At 35.3% G+C, this 27,217-nt stretch overlaps 1 pseudogene; it reads left to right on the forward strand.

Annotated features, from left to right (window-relative positions):
• Positions 1-163: 163 nt before the first annotated feature.
• Positions 164-22,272, forward strand: LOC124358405 (annotated as a pseudogene).
• Positions 22,273-27,217: the final 4,945 nt, after the last annotated feature.

Below are 27,217 nucleotides of genomic sequence, written 5' to 3' on the forward strand. Positions count from 1 at the left end.
TCCGCACACAAATTTTATTCATTTCGGCAACAGAGTTAACAAAGTAATTTTTAAATCATTCCCAGCGATTTGTCATGAACTCATCAACGGAATAAAACGCATTTTTGACACTAAAAGATCTCGTAATCGAGCTTTGAAACGTTTCTTTGTTGCCAATTCTTTGATGCACCACTCCGGGAGTCTGTTGATCACTTTAAACACCAACCTGCGATGGAAGTTGTTCATAAACCATCGTTCTGTGAGACTGAACTCTCAGGTTGTCCCTTCCCCTCGTATTATATCCGTGGACGTCACTACCATGTGTCAATTCGCATTTGTATCTACAATACAGGGCAACTTCCAGGATATAGAGGCAGGGCAAAGTCAGTAATCCCAGACTCCTGAAGGCATCTCTACACAACTCTCTAAATTTTAAATTTGCGCTGATTCTGACTGCCTTCTTTTGTAACCGAAAGGCTCTTTCAAATTTGTATTTTGCGCAGCCACCCCACAATCTTATTCCATAAGAAAAGTGTGGGTATACTAACCCATAATAGGCCATTTTAATAATTTTTTCAGAACAATATTTTGCCAAGTTCCGCAGAGCAAAGATACCATTGGTAACTTTAGAACATAGCCTGTCGATATGATCACTCCAGGTCAGCCCTCTATCGAGGTGCATTCCGAGGAATGTAGTAGAATCGACTTCCTCTATAATAGAATCGTTCACTATAACCACTGGTAAAATTTCATTTTCTTGCTGCTGCAAGTTGAAATTAACGAAGTTTGTTTTTTAATTGTTTATTGCAAGGTTTTTTTCCTTCAAAAAATTGAATGCATGAATTAATTTCCATGAAGGTTTCTATTTCCAAGTCATCTTTTGACTTAGATCTTAGACAGAGAGTCGTGTCATCTGTGTATTGAACAAGATGTCCACTTTGACTAGTATTGTTCAAATTGTTAGTGTAAATCAAAAAGAGAACGGGGCCAAGAACGGATCCCTGAGGGACCCCACTGTCCATTCTTATTTTAGGCGAAATTGAGTTTTCAATTTGGACACACTGATATCTGTCTTCAAGGAAAGACAATCCACATGTGTGGCAGGTTGGAGATGGAGGAGTCAAATACGGATACGCGATAATCTTTTATATTCGTAATCACATTATCAATGGCGGTGCTCGATGTTTTGGTTACTCTAGTTGGTGAGTTCACTGACCATTTCAAATTATGTGAATCAAGTACGTCGCGGAATCGCTGGGTCATTGGGTTGGTGAGATTCAGTACATTGATGTTAAAATCGCCAATAAGTAAGAATTTATGACGCTGAAGAGAATTTAGAAGTAAATCTAATTTATCTAGGAATATACTAAAACATCCACTTGGAGATCTGTACAGTCCAAGTTACAACAAAAGTTTCAGATACATCCAAAGAAAAACTGACACCCTCAACCTCAGTCAATTTCCGAACTGTAGTAGACTTTGAAGGGCTTGATTTTGAATTTATTTTGCCTCACAAAAATAGCTACACCAGCTAGTTAACATCTTGTAATTTTTTATAACTGATGCAAAACAGTTGATAGTATTCAACTGATCAAATCTTTGTTGTTCCCGGTTTGTGCAAGCATACCTATGCCAAAGCTGCATTAATTAAAGATTTTTTTTAAATACAAAATGGCGGCTGGCAGCTAAACTAGACATTTCTTGACCTACATTTATATGACGCATTTTGGGAATGCCTAACACATCACATTTAAGAGATATCAGTTGTTTGTTTGCTCCTGGCTTGTGCAAGCATATCATTTAGCTTATGCGTTGATGGATTTTGTTGGAAAAAATACTGTTGGTATTGTTAAAAAAAATTACAAAATAGTTGTAACATTTTTATAACCTATGTAAAATAGCTGACGCCTATCAAAAGGCAAAATGTTTGCCGTTTCCGGCTTGAGCAAGCCTACATTTAAAATGGCTGTATTCGCTTATGCATTGACCGATTTCGTTGTTGAAACAAATACCAATTGGAATTGTAATGAAATTGTTAAAATAGTTGCTGTTTTTGTTAATTTGTTATGACTATATTGGTTTTTTTTGTTATTTAACTTCTAAAATGTCCAAAAATGCCATTTTGTTAATTTTAAAGAAAACAACACAATTATTTTTTTTTTCAAATTTTCCTTTTACCTGTTTAAATCTATGACCCACATTTGGTTTCTTTAGCTTAACAAGTTTCGAAGAGAATTATTTTTATAAAAAATACAAAATGGCGACGTAGTGGCTAAACGAGACATACCTCAACCTATGTTTATGACATTTTTTGTTTCAAATGATGAGTAGTATCAGCCACAGAAGTTTGTGACACCTTTTTTGTGAAACACTTTATATATAATATATATATTTATATATATATAATATATATATATATTCAGTTAGTGTTCCAATACTCTGGGACTTTGTTCTACACATAAAAATGAGCAAAAACGTTCGTGAAGATATGTCCTAAAAATCCTTATTTTTCCGTCCATCAGTTAGTATGTTTTTTTATTACAAAAATTATATTTGGCACCTATTTCAAAGAAATCTGTCAATGCGTAAGTGAGCATGATCACTTTATAAACAACACGTATAACTTTTTTGCAACAACCGTATACCTTGTTGACTCGAAGATTTAGAAGGCTGTAATACGTGAAGAAAATTGCTGCTGTATTACAGGACACTTGTTGACAAAAGTCATTGAAAACCTTGAAACTGAGTCTTGTGATGTGTATTAATGAAGAAGTACACCATCTTTCCGATGTTATTTAAGAAAATAATTAGACCGCTTTTAAATTATTAATGCCTAATTCCCAAATTGGCGTTGTTTGTTTAATAGTTTCGTAGTTGATAAAATTTTTGGTGTGATTAAAATAAACTTACTTATAGTATTTTAAAATGCATGTATTCTGTTTCACCACCCTGATTAATATAGAATAATAGAATGATTGATTAATAACAATACATATAAACTATGTAATACAAAAAATCAATTGGTATAAACAAGAATAACATAAACTAAAACAATAAAGTTAAAGGGACCACAGGACAAACAACCAATTTAATCAGAAAAATTCAAATGCCACAGAGTTTTGCCACTTCTTGAAAACACATTTTACCATCTTTTAACAAGTTAACCGATCATATAGCACTACATCCACTTACATAAACTATTGGATAAATAGACAACATTACATATAGACTGGGAATAATTTAATTTTGAAATACTTTTAATCTCCATTGTAACTAACAATGTATATCTACCTCCTTTTCAAATGTTTGATCCTTTTAAAGTGCTGAACATTTGCATCGCTTTGGTTCATAGCATTAAAAATATGAAATATTTATCCACGTATATAACGACGCATGTTTGCAGCACTATTAAATTTTTATTTATGGTTATTTCAAAGACAAATATTATAAACCAATATAATCAGAGAACCTGATAGAAACATAATGATAGCTAGCTGTTACCAAACTGATTGTAAATATCAGTTTAAAACAATCCAACATTGTATTGGAAACACCATCACTAAGTTAATCATATATAGTAATTAACTTCCACAGCATACTTAGTCTGTTTACAAATTCTTTTATTCTGAGATTTTATCATTGGGTACCCATCATAATGTGAAAATACTTCAACTTCATTTTGTAATCTTTAATTTCAGTTTTCCTTGTACCAAGTTTTCATGTCCTCTACAACCTTTCTATTAAGAGTTACCATATTACTGAACAAACGACATATTTTAAAATTTAATAAAGATAGTGTCAAATTAAAAATACAATTGGATATCAGCTAAATACCTATCGTTACTAATAACTGTCAATATCCACAGATCAAGCTACTCACAGATGTGGCAGACATCCAATTAGATTAGTATGAAATGTTTTGACATTTAAAATAAAACTATTTCAAACATGCTATTGAATGATAAGAAAATGATACTGCTATTTATGTGCATCAGCATTTTAATAAGATAATGCAACCACGAATGTTGTAAGGGTTATGAATAGACACAGCTACGATTTAAACAAGTGGTATATACTGCATTTACCAACTACTACGAGTAAAATTTTTTTGTAACAGATTCTTTGGACAAATTTTAACCCTTTGGTAGTTTTCCAACGTTTAAACAATCTTCTCCCAAAACTGTTCAGTATAACCTTATTTTTTGCATTGTTAGTAGAGTACATTAAAAGTAATTATGAGCAGATCTTGAGAAAATGTTTAAGCATCTTTGATAAAATATGCTTAAGTTATACAAAAACAATAAATAGTTACTTATGTGAATTTGAGGCAGTTTTTCATCAATCACGTATTACAATGAAAATGCATAAAAAATATTATTTAGTGTGCAGAATTTCATTTTCTACAAATTGGTGTACTAATACACACATTCTTTACGTTACAGAACATTTTATTGAGCAACAACGATAAATTATTGTAAAACAGTTTTCAGCAAAAACAGAAAAATTTATAAAAAGTAAACAAATACACTTTCTTTTTTAATAATATGTAGGTTCAAACACATTTTTGTTTTTACTTTCAGATGTCCAAATTTAGTACCGTTATGAATCCACAAATATAAGGGTTAAGGGGGCAGATGTAACCCAACAACAATATGTTTTTTAATTTCTGCCACTAACTAATCTTGTTTGTTCATTTAAAGGTGTCCTTCCTCTCTAGGACAAGGTGTTTAAAGAAAGAATAATAGTTATTATACCCCGCTCCACCTCTCTTCAGGGTGAGAAAGGGAGGGTGTTTTTCAAGAAAATTAAGAATTCGTGATTTTAACACCATAGCTGCTTTTGATAATTGCACCCGATATCCAAATTTTTGTTATATTGTTTTAAAAGCTAATAAAATAGCCTTACAAAAGTGTAGTATTGAATTTTGTGTATGTTATCAAAATAGTTAAGTTGACATTTTTAATTTTAATTTTTTTCAAAAAATTATAATTTTTCTATAAATAGGAAAAAATTATATTAGGAAGGTATGATTTAAAATATACTGTGATTCCCATACTACACTTTGGTGCACTGAGTTATTTGAAGATAATATGTACAAAATAATGAGGTTCCTCTAGGTCAGATAAATAAAGAAGTTAGTGTTGTAAATACGTGTTTGAAAAACACGGACAAAAAACAAACATACGGGAAAAGGCAAAAAACGTCATATGGTTTACTATACCATGAAAAGTAAGACTATTTACATAATCATTGTTTTTGTGTTTAGTGTAAATATATTTTATCACCTCAAAAGAGTCCCAGCCCCAATACGGTAACACCTTTCTTTTTTTAATATCGTTTTCCTTCCTTTGTTTCATCTTTTTAAATTTAAAACTTCCTGTACGGAATTTGTTTGATAACTTCAAGCTCAGGTCTTTTCTTTGACTGCAACACTTCTTCTTAGTATTGATTGTTTAGTTGATTGCTTGCTTGACTAAAATTAAATCTAATAGTCTAAATTCACTAAATTCGTTCAACAAAACACAAAAAAAACAACATGTGTATTCAGAAAGTGAAGGTTTAGAGTAAAGTAATCTGGGAACTAACAGCTGATCATCTGACAACAGCTGAAATCATACTGAGTGATTACCACACATAAAAAAGCTGGGATCTTAGTTCTGAAACTATGACATTCTCATATAATGAATACAGCAATAAAAAACATTAGTAAATGATAATAGTTTTATATTATGAATATATATATAGAATATATATATAATATATATATATCTATACTATGATAATGCAAGCTTGTTTACTTATAATGGCCGCCTGGAGGAGACAAAATCAGCTCTAACAACGCTAATCCAGGATGTTTATTTAAAAAAACACACTTTTGGCAATGATAATTGCAAAACGCAATAATTGATTATTGTATCCAAACATTTTAGAAGCTAAATAAAATAAAATAAAAACTTTTGCTTTTAGAAACAAATCAATTTTTTGGGTAAGATGCCAGCCCCCTTAATATATTTTATATATAGATATTTAGCAATCTATACATATATTGCAACAAGTGCTGCTCCTGGCAAAAATAATCCCTCAAAAAAGCAATACTGATATAGACCCAACTGTGGAAGCATAATATCAACTAAGTTAAAAACGCTGAAGAAGCGTTTATCACAAAATTCTAAAATGTGTACTGATTTGATGTTTTAAAACAGGACCCCTTTAACAATTTCATAAAATTATCCTTACATTATGTGATATATGTTTGGTATAGTGTTTATATACATGGGTGTACACTCAGCTAAAAGTTCCTGCTAACGGGTATAATATTTTCTGAACGATAACAGATAAATCAACTAAGATTTGGTACATCAATACTACACCTAACAAATCTACTTTTTGAAGGAACTATCAGTTTTCATGTAATATCATGGGGAACCGTCCCCCAAGGAGTCGGAAGGAAATGCTATAAATAGGAGCATAGGTTTCAATATTGCACATCATTTTAAAAGGCTTATCTAGCAGAGTTTAATGCCGCAAACCGCACTCAAAAAGATTGATCCAGTACAAAATGGCGGCTGTTCAAAGGTTTTAACTTGGTTACATTTTATTAGTAGCCATAACCCCAGTACAACAAAACTGCAACCAAACGAATACTGGCATGCTAACTACTACATTATGCTTTGTCAAGTTGGTACAGAAGTGAATGTAATGAACGTTAGTTTGTCCTCAAGGGTTACAAATTTGGTCCTAATATATTGATAAAGGGAAAACCTTATAAACAGTAAGAATTAGAAATCTGTAATCTTTGGGTCGCAGTTAGGGACTTTCCTATTAGCCAGTCCTATTCCTGGTACAGGCTTTTCTAGTTTTTCTTGTTCTAAGTAGTGCTGACCATCCCGCATAGGTCAATATTGGACAACATTCCAAGGGCTTATCTAAGCCATAGTTTAATGCCCGAAACCGCACTCAAAAAGATTGAGTCCAGTACGAAATGGCAGCTGTTTCAATAGTTTTTTATTTAAAAAATAATGTTTTACTTACCGAATGTTTTCATGAGTAAATGTTCGACATTGTGAGTATCTGCTGCCCTCTCGTGATAGTAGTCATTAAATAAATGGCATGCTTCCTCGTGTGATCGTCTGTATCATTTCCACCAACACAACCATCATAAGAAGTGTTAATACGTTCACGTTTCAAGCGACATAGTGTAGTTGAAGAACTACAAGCAATACGACAAACTCTATGTGTACTAAAGCGCACTTGATAGAAAGGATGGACAGCACTACTAAACCAAGAAAACTAGAATAGCCTAACTATGAGTAGACTGGCTAATAGGAAAGTCCTAACTGAGCGACCCGAAGATAACAGATATCAAATTCTATACTGTTAACAGGTTTTCCCCGTTATCCAATATATTATGACCAAATTTGTAACCCTTGAAGATAACTAACGTCATAATTCACTTCTGTAGCAACTGACAAGGCATAATGTAGTAGTTAGCTGCAGTATTCGTTTTTTGGTTGCAGTTTTGTTTTTAAACTGGGGTTATGGCTACTAATAAAATGTAACCAAGTTAAAACCTTTGGAACAGCCGCCATTTTGTAACTGGCACAAAACTAATATGCGTAGTGTGGTATAAGTGAGTCTGGCCTTTAAACTCAGAAACATAAGTCACAATAAAAATGATGTGCATATTGACCTAAGTCTCCAATATAAGCACTAACCATATCCGACTCCTTGTCGGAGACGTCCCCATGATATTACAGAAAACTGCTAGTTTCCGTTCAAAAAGAAGATTTTTAAGTGTATTATTGATGAACCAAAATCTAAGTTGATTAATCTGTTTATCGATCAGAAAATATTATACCCGTGCAGGACCTATATGTTACACCCTGTAATAACTTGGTTTGGGTTGAAGAATAAAAGAATAAAAAAACTAACTTCATAAGTTTGAGATAACCCCCCCCCCCCCCACCCCCCCCCCCCCCCACCCCCCCCCCCCCCCACCCCCCCCCCCCCCCACCCCCCCCCCCCCCCACCCCCCCCCCCCCCCACCCCCAGGATTCGATGAAGTAACAATTATACATTTTCCTTTATTCACATATACTTTCGTATTTAAGAGTGGGTTTTACGTGATCGCCACATTATTGTTTATAATTATGAATATCCTTAGCCTCTCTAGCTAATTTACTTTATATAGGCATACAATCAATGTTTTTTGGATTCAATGGAGGATTTTTCCTAAGAAAGAACTTAACCGTCAGTCGTGTGCTAGTTCTGATCGAAATAGAGATCGAAATGTAAAGTTATAAAAAAAGGTAAAAATTATGAAACGACATCATTTCCTAGACCTTATTTTTTCCTAGCTTTACACAATTAAACTCAACCGTAAAACACGAAAATAGATGTTATAGTAACATTCGATAACTATGTATAGACCCTGGTGTAAATGATGATTTCAAGTCTCCTTATCAAATTGTCTGACGGCGACTTTTATTTATATGTCAAAAAAGTCAAGCTATGAAACACAATCTAAGATAGAAGTATTGCTTAATTTTCTAACCCTTTTGATACCCTTCCATTTCGACCTCCAGCTAAAGCCAAAGCGTTAGGCTGACCATACATTTTTTTCTGAGCAAAAATCGATTTCAAGAAAAATATGATTTTGTGTTTATACAATGAAAATTGTCTCTCGACTCTTGTAGAAGTGGTTTATATATTTGTCTAGCTGTTAATTTGAATGCTCCCATAGTACTTTTAGTCAAGTATAATGTCTTTCTAAAGTATCCTGGAGTCAGTTATTAATCTCGAACGTTTCAATTCTTTCGTGCAGGTTTCATATGGGAGGAAACTATGGAGATCTATATAGAAGGTATCAGAGAGTACTTGCGCAAACATGTGGAACTTCATCGACTTCAGCCGCAACTCCCTGTACGTGGCCGTGTTTATGTTGCGAGGAGCCGCCTACTACCAGCAGAGAATGGAGATCTCCGAGGACTCATCGACGGCCTACATCCCTCGGGAAATGTGGGACGCCTTCGACCCGCAACTCATCGCCGAGGGTCTCTTTGCAGCCGCCAATGTCCTCAGGTCAGTGAATGATGTTGACTCAAGCCATCAGTACTCGTGCGCTCTTCGCCATGCCATCAGTAATCTGATGAGTACATTACGTGTAAAGATAAATAAAATTGCATAACATCGCACACATTGACGACGGTGGTAAAGTCACTTTGTGAAACAAATGAAATTTGTTACAGTTGACAAAAAACGTTTAAACTTAACATCTTAATACTTGATCTTAGCCGTAGTGTAAGGGTAAGGCTACGGACTCTAACTGAGAGGTCTCGGGTTCGAATCCCGAGGAGGTCAATAGATATTTGTAAACGGGTTTGGATCGTTTTCCGCAAATAGGTTTAGTATGCTTAATTAAAGTTCCACTTGCGTAGAACCCCCTTAGACAATAACTAAATTAACCTACCATTTTGAAGATAGGTCGATTAAACATAGGACAGAATAAAAGTACGGTAATATTTTTTAATATTTTAACTATTTCGACTTATCAGCGCGCTTTCAGGATATGAGAGACAGAGTAAAAAAAAAATGCGTTTCTGGAAACACGAATGTACTTGTAATAACCATACCAGTGAAACATTTTCAGCAAGCTTACTAATTTCGATGGATCGTTAATCCGTTCATAAGCAATACCCGCCCTGTTCTTGCTTTAATTCTATAAAGATAATGTTATTATATCTCAACAAATCCGCATCTGTTGAGATTAACGTATTAAAAATTAGAAGTTTGAATGTAATTATCTGAGACAAACAAATTCATGTAAATTGATCTCACTTACATTGCCAGCTTAGTGCTGACGATGTAAATGGATATACATCTGGGAAGAAATTGTGTGTATGCACGAAATATCAAACTAGGATCGCCTACAGAGTGTCTATGCTATATTTTACACGTTATCTAGTGCTCTACGTAAATAAAAATTGTGAATCACCCAAGACATCTGGTACTCCTTATAATATTCGATATTATATTTCAGTGCCCTCAAGTTGGTCCACATGTTCTCCATCAACCCCCACCTTGGACCCTTACAGATCTCCCTGGGCAGAATGGTCATCGATATCGTCAAGTTCTTCTTCATATACTCCTTGGTCCTGTTTGCTTTCGCTTGTGGTGAGTTGAAGTGTTGAAAGTGTCATTCATGTCATTTATCAGTGTGTTTTAAATCCTCAAAACCATGTCTAAAATCGAATGTTTGAATGCAGGTCTGAATCAACTCCTGTGGTACTTCGCGGAGCTAGAGAGGCGCAAGTGCTACTCTCTCCCCGGCGGGCTAGCGGACTGGGACAATCACGGTGACGCGTGTCAGAAGTGGCGTAGTTTTGGAAAGTGAGTTACTTCACTGATGTACAGTATCACAATTAATCTGATCTCAATCTAATTTTTAACTTTTCATTAAAACAATAAGGAGCTTGACTTGATTCGTAATTTAAGTAAAAACAATCAATACCTCCGCGTCTTTTTATGAATTCGGTGAACATAATTATTTCTTATAAAACGATTTTGATCTTTCAAATCGAGGATAGTGTCGAGGGCTTTCTTGGAGTTAATGGATTATACTTAAGCATTGAATCCCACCACATATATATATATATATAAATTATTAATATAACAGTCTGGTCTAATTGTTAAAATTTATTTGTAGGTTCCGCATGTATTTGTAGAACACATCTATAAGCGGATTTAAATGTTTTTGTTACTGTTCAGCATGTGATTGAAAGGAACATTTTCCAATTTTTACTTATTTTCTCTAAAGCATTAACATTCAATATACTGAAACGCAGGTTTTATGCTAGTTGTAACATCATTATTTGTGCAGCGTGTTCGAGGCCTCGCAGTCGCTGTTCTGGGCCAGTTTCGGAATGGTGGGCCTGGACTCATTCGACCTGACCGGTATCAAGACCTACACTCGCTTCTGGGGCCTCCTCATGTTCGGATCGTACAGCGTGATCAAACGTCATAGTTCTGCTGAACCTCCTCATAGCCATGATGTCCAACTCGTTTGCGATGATAGTGGTAAACATTGTACATCACTATGTGTATTTATCTTTTAAAGATTTATGATTCTCCTCGACGGACCATTATGGCGAGTAACATATCTTTCTAATGAAGAAAGTGACAGACGTGACGAAGCTCGTTAAATAGCAGATGTTTGTTGACTTGCGCCTTCCATTCCCCATAACGATGCAATGAAGTACATTTCAGATTGGAAAGTCGCATTCTGTCTATGCAGGCCACAGATGCATCTAAGAAACTGGTGTCATCGTCGAAGTACAAATATAAAACTCTATTATGCTGTTACAGGTAGTTGCTAATGTTAAGAATATTACTTGCACTATTTTTATCAGTTAGACTAGGTTTGCCTAACAATACCTGCTATAGCGGGAGAAATTTTTATCACCTAACATGTTATAACAGCGAACAGCGCACCCAGTCACTAACCCTTTGTGTCGGGGTTTTTATAAATAAATGTGTTAAATGTGGTAATAGTTGTGCAAATCGTCGTTAGTAGTTAAATTTATTTCGCTTTCAATTCGCTGTCAGTGCATTCCACTTTTTGTAAATTATTTTCTCTACATTGAAATAGGATTCAAAGAAAAAAAAATGCTAACTAAGCTATATTGAAAAATGATATACATTGTTGTATTAAATCGAACTATTATTAAATAACTGTAGCAAGATTCCTTGATGCAAAATTATTTTTATACGTTATTTTCGATTAACATGTAAACAATAAGCATTATTTCAACACCAAGTTTTAACAAATAGCTCATGGTAATTCTATGACCAATTTTCGGTCAAATTACTTTTAGATTTCAGAGCCAGACATTCCTTTAAGATATATTGAAAACAGGTAAAAATATATCCAGCTTATGATGACCGCGACGAAAGTAATCAATCATTATGGGCATCACTGTAAAAAAACAAATGAAAATGGCATAAAACTACAATTCAATGTTTCCTTACAGTGTATATAATAAGTGCATCACATGTATTTGAATAAATTATGACTTAAGGAAACTTCTTTCAATTAAATATAGCATGGGTAATTTAGATTTTCATTCAAAATTATTACTAAAAAAGTGTTATGCCCTTCAGTCATAAACAGTACATACTGTAAAATAATATTCTTCTCTACAATCGCTTTTCCACAAGTCTTATTTCAGCATTGCCTAAATTACTACTTAAAATGTATGGAGTTAATTCTTCATGGAATTATATCTTTAAATTTTGAATGTGTACAGAAAAGTATGTTAAAGTCTGAGATCAATTAAAATTCCGACCAAATCAGATTACATTATATTTATTGTTTACTAAACGATTGCCCTTTGACTTTTACTTATCTCAAAAATCTGGTCTGCACCGGATTAATACTGAAACCAAACAGGTTCTCATTTTAATTGCAATGCAATAATTTCAAAATAATATTACGATATTTTCATTGAGAAACGTAAGTGCAAATACACTGTTGAACTTACATCTGTGCCCACATCTGTCGATTTCATTCAAGCCTTGTTGTGCAAATTCTAAAGTTAATCTAAATTTGGCGTTTTTATTCCTTAACAACTGTCCCAAAATTAATATCCACTGATACATCATCGCTAATAAAGAAAGTTCCTAACACTACATCCACTGTTACAACAAAATAAATTGTCACAATCTTCAAAACATTTTAATGTTGAAGTTAAGTTTACTTGCAACTAATAATAGTGAGGTGTCGGGTTGCAGGAACACTCTGACACAGAATGGAAGTTCGCGCGCACCAAACTGTGGATGAGCTACTTCGAGGAGAGCGCCACTCTGCCGCCGCCCTTCAACATCTTTTCCCACACCCAAGATGATACTGAAGCTGCTGGGTATCCGCAAGAAGGACAAGCTGCGCCGCCTTTCTACCAAGGTGGGCCTAAGGCAGGAGATTGTAAGACAGTTAATATTGATCAACAGTTAAAAATATGTTATTGCCTACAATTTAATAGTTAGGGTGCTATGAAACGTTCTCAGAAATTTCGTATAATCTGCATTTGTTTTTAAATGAAGAGTTTCAAAAAATTTCAAGTATCTCCAATTATTCTACTTATAAATTGGTTCTTTCCAAGTTATAACGTAATCCAGGGACGGTTCACCTTCTGGCTACTTTTCAGTTAAGGTTCGTTTTTGACTGAGTGCAATGAGGTGTTTCCTCAGCTCCTTGTCGAAAAGCAGCATTCTTGTAACTTGATTGTTTTACACGATCCAAACCCATAACCAACCTTACTTAACTTAGGAAATAATGTCGATCTTTCCACACGTCTACCCAACTCTGTCTTTTCCACCGTTACAGAGGAAGGAGAAGAAGGAGCTTGAGCGTGATTTCCGATACAACGCGGTGATGCGGTCGCTGATCTGGCGCTACGTAAGGAGCGATGCATCGTCTGGCGGACGACAGTCCCTGTTACCGACGACGACATCAACGAGGTGAAGGGAGAGATCACGGCCATGCGGTACGAGCTGCTGGAAGTGCTGGAAGAGGAACGGCATGGACGTATCCCAGTGCCGACAAGAAGAAGGATCTGTGAGTATTCAAAAGTATTGACAACTGTTGTTAACAAATAAGCAGCATTTTCGTGGCTTTATTACGACAATATCGTGGCCGTAACAGTTGTTGTACTAACTGCTAGAAGTGCTAAAGAGGAGTAGCATGGATAATATAGTATACCGAGAAGTTGGTAAATTGTGGGTCTGGGGAAGGGAGGTATCGTTAGTCGTGTTTACTCTTTGTAGTACCATCGAGTTGAGGAGATTTTCATCCAGGCATTAGACTACGATGATGCTGGAAGTACTAAAAAAGAGAGACCCGGTTAATATAGTATAGGTAGGATGGTAAATTGGTGGGGTCTGGGAGGGAGGGGAAGTGTCGATAGTAATTTTCTCCATGTACTACCATGGAAGGTGAGGAAATATTTCATCCAGGCATTAGATTACGATGTGCTGGAAGTAAAAAGCAAGAGAGACAGGGATATAAGACTATTCGGGGTTGGGGGAGAGAGTAGTGTATTAGTACATTTTCACTCCAATGTACTACCATGGTGGTGTGGAATATAATTTTCATCAGGCATTAGATTACGAGCCGTGTGCTGAAGCTACACACGGCAAGGATATACTACAGTATAGGTTTAGAACAACATGCAGTTCAGAAGTAGGAGTGGTCATTATCTTTATGAGAGTTGTCTATCTTTATGAGGCTATCGTGGCACACGTGGATATCGATAGTCTATATATACTGGGTGTAGGTGTTTTATCGTTGCATAAAAAACTGATCTAGTTTGTTACAGATTATGAGACGTGTGTCCTATTTTGATTTTGCACTGTAAAAATTGCAACGAATATACAACTATCATATAATAAACCTATACTGACTAATACTCACTTCCCTCATACCTTTTATAGAGCATTTCTACCCAAAAAATACAACAGTTTCAATACAAGATAGTAAAAGCATCATTAGAAACAGTAAATAAAACACATTAAAACTGTATCCATATCGATATCGTAGTTGCGAAGATAATTTGAGAGGTTTGAAATCCATCTACCTGTACCAATTATTATTCGAAAAAGTAATAATTCCACAGAGCGCCACAACAAAAATTGTTATTTTGACAATGTTTAGTTTATATTCTTGTTTATTAAACACATGTTTATTCAAATACAGTATTATACCATCAATTTAAGAACATACATATTTGGAAAAGTTAAAATGTTTTCGATTCCGATTAATGGTTGCTGGACATGTTGGAGCAAAATTTCGAAATAGAGAGAATAATATAACCGTTATCTGTTAGCTTTTTCACATTCTTCAAAACCCAGGATAAGGGATGCGTCGAAGCTAATTTCTTTCTAAAAAGCACCAAAACATTCTTGAGTGATGGTCATTCGGCAGAAGATATCTCCATCTCCGTAACTATCGAGTGATTTGATCATATTTTTTTTTTGACCATCAATAGTTTTTAAGGACATAACACGAGGCAATGTTTGTTTCCCAGGAACGTTTAGCTGACATATAATATACATAACAGTACCATCTTGTTGGTACGTTTAGTACAAACAACAGTTTATATTAGTAGAACCTATCAAAACACGATGTTTCACATCCGAGCGACTAACGGTGATGGAGGTCCAGCCGCGAGTGTTAATCGAAGGACAAATTACTGCCCAGGATGAAAGGTGCAGTAAGTTTGGCTTTCTTAGCTTTGTTGTTTTATTTTGGTTTTTTGTTGTTCAAGGAGAGGCCGATCCCCTTTTAAACCTTAGTCTACCCCCGTCCTCACAGGCTCAATAGTCTGTACGGAATCAATGAATCAAATCACTTACACTAGTTCTAAACACATTGTACAAGTTATGAACACGTCATAAAATACAATAGTGTTGGATTAAATCAATACTTAATATCAATACAAAATAAACAAAACAGTTTAGATAAAAAAACATATTAACGTTATTAAAGGGTCCTTAAATTTGCTACGAAAAGAGATCCTTAATTGTTTATGAAAATTTTCAGGAAACATTTTTTTAATTTACGTTTAAACGCAGCCTAACGCAGGCTCCTGAATTGCTCTGAAAGCCCTTTTACATACCTCGCGGTGGAATGCCTATGAACTGCCAGCATGGTCCTGCCGATCGTATTGTACGCGGTGATAAAATCCACTGGACAGTGAAGAAGCTATGGTTCTTTCTGACAAAAAATGCAGCACTCATAATCCACCAAGCCTGCAAGAGACAAGAATTTTAAGTGATTTTAAAATGGGGTCTGCATGACTCTCTGCTGCTAAGGCTCTAATGCGCCATTTTGCATTCTAAAAATTCGAATAAAGTTTTTCTTGCTATTTGATATTCCCCCCAAAATATTACCCAAATATCGTATTATAGATTCTACGATGGAGAAGTATATGGTAAGGAGCACCTGAAGACTACAGACCCGGGAATAGCGGCCCATAGCAAAGTACATAGAACGAAGACGCCATCTGAGTGACTTGTCGACGTAAGACCCAGAAGTTTGGTAAAATAAAACTAATGATTTAAGAGACTATCATTAGGGTAGAATAATGGAGCCTAAGTTCACCGGTGTGATCCACTCTTAAAACCAAAATGTATATAAGACGTTTTGCTACGGTTCAGGGATAGTCCATTACACAAGTAAACCGATTATAGCATTCCTCTACGCTCAATTTTTGCGGATTGGAAGACTGAAGAGAATGATGACTGAAATTCCTGAAGCGTGCAGTGATCAGCGTACTTGACCGGTTGGCCCTGTTTAATATGTTGAGATAAATCTTTCATGTAGATAAAAAAAAGTATTGGTCCAAGAATGGAACCCTGAGGGACTCCATAACTTTAGTATATGAGTGATGCATTTTTAAGAGTTGCACAACTTGGCTCCTTCCAGATATGTATGAATGATTTGAACCAAGTCAGGGCGAATCTTATCGAACAGAATAAGAGAGAGACTCTTTAACGTGACCAAGGTCGCTGGTTCTGATAAAAGTGCAACGGTCAGAGACAGAATTTGAACCTGTGGTATCCCTTAATTGCTATCCCTGTGCTATTCCTTAGATTCTAACGTCTTTAAAACGACTCGGCCATCGGCACTTTTAGTTCAATTATACTTTGAATTTAATAATTTTACTGTTAATTTTGCACACGGCCTTATATTTGTTTTGACTAGAAGAGAATGGAACTGAGATATTTTTACCTTTTTCTAAGGTAGCATAAGTGAGATGGTACCTACTATGTTTACTATCTCTCCTCGTGATGGGTGTGACATGGCATCTCAACAGGAGGCTATCTCTACCCCTAACATTAGAGCATAAAAAACGTTAAGTTTAGCAGGATTACCTAGATAGAGGACAGGTTACTGATTACAAGTTAAAAAGAGTTGCAACCTCGATTTATAAATGGGCTCTTTAGCGCGGGTATAGGGATTTAAACGCATGCTAAAAACATTGATTTAGATTTGTAATCTGTTTAAAATTAGTGATTACTTCATTTTCTTGATATTACATTAAAATTTAAATTACAATTTTAATATTACAGTATGTTTTTATTATTGTGTCAAGAGCTTTTTCAACGTGTTTCGGTATATTTTATAAACACTGTTTTATTTAGTTTTCTGCAAGATAAGCGCACAACTATACCGTCCTTCTTATGTGGTAACAGATTTCAGACTAAGATGCCAGTATCTTTTCATTAGGCTGTCTTTTTTGTATCAAACGTATCAAACGCAGTCTGAAGATTAGTGAACGGATGTGGATAGTCATAGAGAAACTAACTTACCTTAATCGTAGTCAAGATACTTTGCTTAAAATCAGGAAATAAAGTTTATTGAAAGAAATGGTGGAGTGGAAAGCGTAGTAGAGACTAAACAGCTGTTAAGGTTTTGAACCAACATACATATTACATTCTTAACTTTACGACCAATCGCGATGGTCCCTATAAATTACGGAGATCTGTTAAAAGTTTCTGGTAATAAAAGTGAGAACATAATTGTGGGTATAAATTTAGCGCAAGAGTGTGGCTGGTCGTTTTTCGCCTTCAGTTCCAAGAACTGTTGCGCTAATGGCCGATTGTAAAAAAAAAAAAAAAAAAAAAAAAAAAAAAAAAAAAAAAAAAAAAAAAACGGTTTATAATTATGCAGATTTTATTGGGTTATAAACCGAGGTCATAACGTGGGACTTGCTTAACTTCACTGTAGTCTCGTATTCAATCTCACGAAGGAACGGTGCATTAATGGTTTTCGTAACTTCCTCGTGCCCAAGGGGACATGCAAGGCCTCCTCTCCCTTTCTCCCCTATACGAAGGAATCGTAAAATTTCGGTAGTTTGTATGGGGCCTCAGATGGAGGGGGAATGCTCCTTGGACAATGGGCAATCTTCCTTCCCCAAATTTGTAATAATGTTTTAACCTTTGTATAAAACACCTAACTGCTTTCAATGTTGGTATATTTTTTATTCCTGGGTGGCAGCACTACTGGTGCTCGTTTCTGTGTTCAGGCATACATCCGATATTCAGTCGAAGGCCACTTACTTCGTTCCACACGTTTTCCCGCCCAAGTATATTACAACTAACACCCACATTACTATTTGTGTTCCAACTTTTTGTTGGACTGATTTTCTAATTTTTATTGAAATAAGTATAAATTTAGTACATAAAAATTGAAACAATGAAATTGTATGTTTTTAATTCAATTTCTACATATCGGAGTTATAAAACTATTGTATTTATATACTCTAATTACAAACTCATAGAATAGATTTCATCATGCACTTGGAAGATGACTCAATCAACAAAAGTGTTTCAGGCGAACTCACCTAAATATATCTTTTACAAAAATCACAAGTGGAGACGACTTCATCAATAATCTACCTGCTTCATACTCTAGAAAAATATAACCCTGGCCTTTTAGAGATTTTTTAGGATAGAACTAGATGGGATGAAATGGTTTTGTCTTAATTCAACAACAACGTTAATTCAAAATGATCTGTTTTATACCTTGCTACAAGAAATGGGATTAAGTTTAGTGGATGGATAAGTAGTCAAGACACAACGAGCCGCTTGTTGAAAGCTATGTGATAGAGAGCAGAAAAATCAGGCAAACTTAATGACACAGACATGCCGCTTCTATTACCGGCCGACATTCAGGATGCACGAAGTGCCCAAGAATGGGACAATGTAAAAGTGCAAAACACGATGTTCCAAACACATAAGTCATTAAGCCTTGTGTAGCCATATGAAACCCTTATGTAAGTTGTCCATAAACCCTTATGTAACCCCTTGCACACAGCTAATTCTTTTAGAGAATTCAGCTGCTATAGGATTGAGTACAATATCAAAAATAAACTTGACAGTTTTTTTCTGACAAGGTTTTGATACGGATTTCAATTAAGTAATTTTTTATAAGCGTTTCTTTCGTATTTCTATTTCATTTAATTTTTATTATTTCTTTTTAATTCGTAATATATTTATTCAATAAAGACTAAGTTCGAAAAACATAAAAAAATTCTAACTTGTCCTGAGCGTTTTCCTCCGGAAATAATGTAATTAATATAACTAACATACTATTAATAACGTCGTTACCTAATTGATATAAGTTTTAAAACACAGATGATTTTTTCCGATATAAAAATCACAACACTGGCTAAGCTACACAATGTGCGATGTACCGCAGCTAACCTTGCAAGTGCTATGATTAAAAGTGAGGTAAATTTGATTTTTAAAAAATAGCACTTACAGTTTTGCAAAAAAAATTAGGAGCAGGTATAAAAGTAAAAACACTTTTCTAATGAAATTACATTAGTTTTAATATATACGTAGTATAAACCTTTTAGAAGTGATTAGAAAGTGAAAAAAAAACAAATCATGAGGTCAAAGGACTCAGTGGGGACACATAATGACACATTTTCGCTAAACTTTTTTTAAATTTACGCAAAAGAACTATAACCTAGAAACTTGCACTACGATTGGTTCTGGGTAGATTAAAACCAATTTACAATCTTGCCTGGTTTATAATCATCCTAGCACATATGACTTGCAAACGCCAATCACTATTCCACATAACTCTAAAACACTTTACTAATCAAGTCTATTTGAAACACATTCAAAACTGTTTCAATTGCTCGGTGTGACAATTTTTGATCTAACATGTTGTCTGTGGTAGACGCCCTAGTGCGTATACTACTTATCTTCATTTAGTATAAAACAAGCAATGAATATCGGCACTATTCTTGTCTGGATACAAGTCGAATGTTTTGAGTATTGACAACCCAGCACATATTGATTGACATCTGAGCTTTTACACTTACACACATGTTTATTCTACAAAATTAGTTACTTCTTTTGTACATGTTGAATTGTTTTCGTAGATTTTATATCAGTAGTAATTTATGGATAGTGATGAGGTGAAGTTTTTATATTTTGTCCACTTGTACACTGCTATTGATCAAATAAAAAAAGGAAAACCGATGTGGTAATAGCTTGTTTTTATAGAAAGAGCAACAGAGAGAAAAAAAGAGCTTTTTGCAGTGCCATTAGGTCTCAATCTCTTAAGCAGAGAAAATTAAGTCTTGTCCATGTGGCAGTGTTAATGCCTATCCTGTTGTTACTATCCTTGTACTCTTTTAATTTAAAATTCCGTACGAAGCCCGATTTTTGCTTAGTCTGAATTCAAATTTTACAAACTAAAAGTGAGGTTTTGTTTAACATCAACACTGAATACAATAATGACCCATAATTATAAAATCAAAATAAGTGATAAATGTAATTTTATTTTTATCTCCGAGATATTACAAGTTTTCAGCTGGAGGTTACTGGATAAGCAAACTATTAGCTTGTACAAGGCCTTAAAATCCACTTAGCACCAAACAGTGGATATAAACATGTGTTGTTTTAGTGTCCTAGTTTTTGTCATTTATGAGAAATGTTTGCCTAAGCCGAAATAACTAAACTTCAAAAAAGCGCTAAGACCTCTCCCATCAAGAAAGAAGTTATTTTGCATTTTGTTCGTTTTACAACTATTCAACACTACATACATTTCATATCTCAGTACTGTACTGTCGTGGATAGAAATGTCCCTTCCACCCTTGACATTTCCCATGTTTGTCTTGTTTTATCGTGGTGTCGTTTGGCAGCTTCCGTAGCGCGCAAGGCCAAGGTATGGGAACGCCGCCTCATGAAGGACTTCCACCTGACCCCGGTGGCGGGTTGAGGACGACCTGGAGACGCTGATGAACCAGCCGGTGCCCGAGAATGAGGACGTGCTGGCGCGGTTCCGCCGCGTGGCCAAGGCTAGCCGTGCTCACCTCTACACAACAGAAGTGGAACCAAGTGGTCACCAGCGCTTGCCAAGCGTAGGTTCTATTGTGAAGTCGATCCCTTCCTACCTATTGATGTTTAGGCTGTTTCCTATATAGTCTTGGTTGACATCCTGATATTGGAACTGACTTTCTGTGTAGTTTTGGTCAGTAGAGTGAATTCCTAGTTGATAGTGATTACCTTTTAGATTTTGTCGATAAAACTTGTTTACTTGTATTCCCTTTGTAAACTCTTCAGTTTGAAGCTAATTTTTCCCATTATTGTTCGATATTTTTTTTATTGTAGCAGTAGGAGATAGGAGATGAAACTAAAATTCATTGTTTAAACTACATTAGTGTTACGTTTTCCAGTACCCTTAGTATGTCCGTAGATTTGTTTTTAGGAATGCTCTTTGTCGATAAAGATGCCTACTTAGTTCCAATACGTTTTTGTAAAAGTCATCCACTGAAAGTATATATTAGTTGGAAAAATAGTCTTCTGATAGTCATTAATTATTTCATGTAGATTTTGTATTTATAAAATTACCAATATGCTCAACGTGATCGACTAAAAATATGCAATTTAGACTATATGAAATTTATAAACATAACTCCGTAGTTTATACAGAATATTGTAAGTATTGTCATACTGCGTGTGCCTAAAATACTGTTGTGTTCATTTTTTCTGTGATAAACCACAAAAATAATTGGACTCTTGGATGTGTTACCGAGTCGAGACAAGACTGTAGTGTAAGAGCTTTCTTTTATGCTATTAAAACTGTTGCAACTCTCTGCCCCAGACGTCTAATACAAAGATCTCTCGACAGGTCGCAGATTGGACGTTGCAAACAATCGCGTCTCTTTCAAGAACCCAACAGAACTTGCAGAGAGCTATGGAGGAAGCTAAGAAGCTGGTCTTGAAGCTACCAGGGTCACGCCTCGAGGCCGCACTCCCTCCCCCATCCAGCTGCCGGACACCAGACAGGGCTCTACCATCGTAGAGTTTGCTGAACGACATAACGCAGGAGAGTCGGGAACCATCCGCACCCCCCAACAAGGGGCGGGGTGCAACACCTCCAGGAGGAGGAGCAGGAGGTATGTGGCGAATTACAGTTGGAGAGATAATAGGTACATGGATTTTCGTGGAAAGGGTGTACCCAAGCAAAGTCAAAAGATTGATTTCCATGAGGTTTCCAAGTGGGAAGAATAATATGTTTAAATGTCATGTCTTATCAGTAAAGTTTGGTAATAGTAGTAACTAACTCAAAAGAAATTAAAATCTTCAAACATATATTGATATAGTTGCTATTTATGTCATCACGCAATCTAACATTCAAGATACCATTATTCTACCACCATCATATTCTAGATACCATATGCCTCCGTCTTTTGGAATGTGTAATCTTTAGGTAAATGTCTTTTCAGGGCCCTAAGTTTATAATTTTTTTTCTCAATGTACAAAGGGTCTAAAAACCTGTTTGTGAAATAATTTTTATATGCACATGTTATACAGTAATATTATGAATTACATAAAAAACATGGACATTTAGATTAATATGATTTTAAATTTTTTACTGTAGTTACATTATGTAAACGAGCAATAATTAATTTTTTTGAATTGTCAAAGAACTGTTGTTTGTACAAAGTAATTAAAATTACTTAGTTTTTTTAATTAAATTTTACAATCTCCACAGTAAACAAGCTTCAAACAAAAACAGGGCGTTGGTACGATGTGGGGTCACGACCTGAGCAATCATTTTTACGGGTCAGATTTTTGTTTCGTAACAAATTCGATTGAGTTTCAACGAGTGTTGTTGTTATATAATTCTTATCTGTACGTTTCTTTTAAATCTACCGAATTATCTAGACATAAATGCAGTACTGACATATTAGAATTGTATTTAAAAACTGAAACATGCCAACACATGGTCATGTGTACAATACAGCAGAGTTGTTGGGTTTTTAAATTGCTCTAATAATTTGGTGAAACTTTATCGATAAGTGCTAGACGCTGATGTTGGCCATATATTCAATAACCATAATATTACACTAAAAAATGGGGGGGGAATTTAACCTGCCAGCTGAGTGGCGTCGCGTTCGGTGCGGACTTTGCTCCGCTGAGTTCATGTGAACAGCTGACATTGACCGTCCCGCAGCAGGCCACGATAACGTGATAGCGCTGCAGTAGTGGTGGTCGGCGCTATTGAGGGGCGTTAACAACTTCAGACAGTGGAACTGTAAAATAACTCTTCTGTTATTGTTAAACTATCCATTTTGTTACCCTTTAGCATTAAATGTTAGATTTTGCATATAATGTTTATTTCTAAAAAATTTAAAACGTGATTTGTAATCCAAAAGATTGGTAAACTAAACCGATGATAAATTTTGCATAGAAGCTTATCCATAATTCTCAATATTTTGTTTGTTAAGTTTAATATAAAAAAAATATATCATTATTTTTCCAGGGAAATGGGAGGTGGCATGTTCCTCGCCGTTGCAGAAATACAAGGTCTCGAAACACCAAGCCCTAACCCTGCACCTAAGCCAGCGGAGAAGCAGCAGAAAATCGATGAAGAGAATAACAATCAAAGATAAACTCCGAACTCGAAGAAAGACGACTCTCCCGAGGGAGGGGATCCGAGTCCTCTGATTTGCCAGCGGGAAACTGGGAGTTGGAGAGTCGGCCTCCTAAAGTGTTCAAAAAGAAAGCTCCACCGCCGAACCAAGACGTTCCAAGTGATAAAATTAAGAAACCTTCTGTAGAAGAAGGAAAGGAAATTACCGGAACCACAAAAAGCAAGCTCTGAAGCATACTTCTTTTGAAGAGGAGAAAACGCATGGATGCAAGTGTTTCCACGCAAATATCCTTCGTTCAAGAACGCCAATCGTCCCCGGAGATTCCTAGAAAATCAGGTCCTGAAGCGGCAGTGAGACAACCGAGGAAGGTCCCAAGGCGCAAGATGCCCATCCCCAGACGACCCCAGCCCCAGGGATCCTCTTAAGCAGTCCTCTACAGAAGACGTCCCTAAGAGAACCCCCGGGACAGGAGTGGTTTGCCAGTCCTCCACTTCTTCCGCACCCTAGTGGAAGATCTAACAACAATGTTTTCTCAACCCAAACGCCGGCCCCTTCATCTTCTAAAAAACAACCTCCCAAGTTCCTTCAAGTGGAACGAAGTCAACCGGTCCATCCGCACCCTCCTCATCGAGGTACATGCTCATCCCAAACCCACTCAGTCCTCCATCCCTGGCCCATCGCAGCCTGCTCAGCCGAGTTTTCCACCTAAGATCATTTCCCAAGCTAGAACATTTCCCTGGCTACTAACTCCAGCTCAGAGATGGGAGATGCCCTGTAGCTCCAGCACGGAGAAAACTCATCAGTGACTCCCCGGAGTTCCCCTCAGGTGCTCCGCCCCGTCAACCGCATCGACGATGTGAATACTATCAAAAAAGCGCAACCGAAGGCAGGATGGCTGTGATGTGATCATAAGTAGGATAATGATTAAAAGTACATAGTTTTTGTTATTTATTGTTGAAATGGGCGTTATAAGTTTTATTTGCGGCAAACATTTAAATATATTCAGTTACGCAATTTATAAAGAGTTAATGTTGTTTGCCGTTAAGCGTACTATTTTTTTGTTTTACAATTGCAATTTCATCATACAACTTGATCAAGATAAACTTGGATATTCAATTATTATATTACACTACTAACATACCTGTAATTTTAAATAATGTTTGCAAGGTTTTCATGTTTTCTTTATTAAAGTATATAATTGATGTTGTAGATATTTTTTATGGTTAGTTTCAATAAAATTTTAAATTAATATAATAAACTATTGACGTTTTCATAAGTTTTTGGGCGTTTGTGATTCGATTTATTTTTTTATGTGTCTATTTTTTATTAACTATGTGGCTTCATATAAGTTCTACAATTCATGTATTTATGTATCTAAGACAATAAAGTACTTTATACCAATATCTAGCTGTGTCATTGCAATTCTCAAGAAAACCTCAAATGCCAACACTGAGACTAAGCTTAGACGGTGTGTGAACCAGTCACTGGTTTCATCATAGAGGACTGAAAACAATCGAGACTGTGTCACTCTTTTTAGAAGGCTGATGCAAATCTGAGTTTGTTTTGTTTTCCTTTCACTAACATACAGTCGCTTTTTGATTATTACCAGAATTTTTAACCGCCGCGTCCAGCTATTTATCGCGTACTTCAATGCAAAGCCTTAGGAATGCATAAATATTCCACAATTTTCAGCTTAATATGCTTTGTTTTCCAAAAAAATATCCTTTTCTGTGGAAGTATTAATTTATTAGACAAATATTTAATTTCTGTCTGAAGCTCCGACGATACCTCGGAAACGAAACGTATCTAAAGAATTTTTGTATGAAACTTCATTTCTGTATAATAAGCAAACACTGAGTCCGATGATCACTCCACAGGATTTGGCAGAGAGTTATCGAACAATTTTACCTTGATGTTTTTGGTAACCATGATGGCAACGAGAAAATATACAGAATAACATAAAATTTCTCAAAGAAAATGAACATAAACCGTATGAAATTTTAACATGTAATATATAAACACAAGAAATAGCTTACCCAAACACATACAACATAATCCATTCGTTACTTGGTGTGTAGTAGTATAGAGTAAAAAGAAAATTATGAACAATGATACTTATTTAACAGGTTGACTGCCCAGTCCCTTTATGGATGTCTTTGCTCTGAGAGACCACAATTTTTTCGTACTAATATATTTGATATAAACTGGTTTTTTCATACATTATTAGCTGCAAGAAAGTAAATATTTAGTGAAAATTAAAAAAAAAACAAATTTTTTAAGTGACTACCAATATTTGGTACTCCAATGGCCCTGCTGGCGAAGGAAATATTTTGTATCTCTTTTGTTGTATTAGATGCAAAAGTAACGAAAAAATGAAAATATCCAGTAATTATTTTACAATAAAAGTCTTGGGCTAAATAAATACGGCACTCAAAATTCATTTAAGAAAATCTAACGGTGAAGTTGGAAAATGCACAACGGCATCTGATCTACCACGGTGATCTGTTACAACTGGTCAGAGACTGTAAATCTGGTGGTTTGAAAACACGACATGAAACTGTTCACGCGTATCGTGGAATGTTTCAAGCGAATTGATCCTGGGAACTCAAACAGCAAATATGTATTTGATGAATCACTTGAAACCATTTTTTAGGTCGATTGTTTTTTCGGCCAGTATCTGAAAATTAAAAGACATCGTTGATGTCTAGCTTTAGCCTGAACTTGAGTTTTTTTTAGATACATGCTTTTATTAAGGTTTATTTACTAAATGTTTGTGATCTCTTCTCGAGAACATGCTATTGTGATTTTAGAAAATTTATCTTTAGGCTATTTATTTCTTTTTGCTAGCCCTCGATTTGAATCCACCAATAATGGATATCAGTTTCTTGGAAGGAATTTCTCTATTAATTTCACATTAATTTAAATTTTCTTCATTTTTATTGTTTGAAACTATTTGCAGATGTATTAGTGCAAGTTATTTGCAGGGTAATTACAAAGATTGGGCCAATCTATTGGTATATATGTTAGTAGAATCCGTTATAAATCGCGATATTTTAAATTTCAAACTAATACTACACAATTTGTAATAAAGTGAAGAGATTGTGGCTGAAGGCCCATCTTAAATCGCGCAAACGCAGTTGTTTATGGTACTTTAATTGTGCACAGACGTTCTGTGTGTGGTGTTACTGGACACTTTTTTTCGTATATTACGGTTCACATATTTTCTATTGATGTGATAAACGAACAATACTGCCATCACAGTCAAAGGCGCATCAGGTACTAGTCGGGTAAAGCATGGTATGTGGCCTCGACTTGCTGGGACAATAGAAATTGACCATTCTTTTTCTTGCTAGGTTGTGGAGTGTTATAAAACACCCCTTCCTTTTCTTCATGTGAAATTATGTGTATGAATCTTACTAATTCCTTACGATTTGTTTCCCAACATATCACGAGTTAAGTGCTTTAGTTCCAAATTCAGGAATTATATTGTAAATTTAGATTTCAAACATTATATGTACTTTGTTATATGTACGGATATATAACGGTTCACGTATTAATATATTACTATGTACATTTCTTCACATAATTCCGTATTTTTCTCGAAGTAAAGTACTTGCTACCAACGTTTGTCAAGAATGTATTATTAAAGTAGACATAAAACGCTGTATTTTAGTGTCTTATGGACAAAAATGTTCCAATCGGGTTATGAGACATAGCGGTGCACATCTATAACTATATAGTAATACAGCCTGCATGTGGAAAACTGGCTCACTGACTAACTG

Source organism: Homalodisca vitripennis, chromosome 3 (genome assembly GCF_021130785.1).
Source record: "Homalodisca vitripennis isolate AUS2020 chromosome 3, UT_GWSS_2.1, whole genome shotgun sequence".
NCBI lineage: Eukaryota > Metazoa > Arthropoda > Insecta > Hemiptera > Cicadellidae > Homalodisca > Homalodisca vitripennis.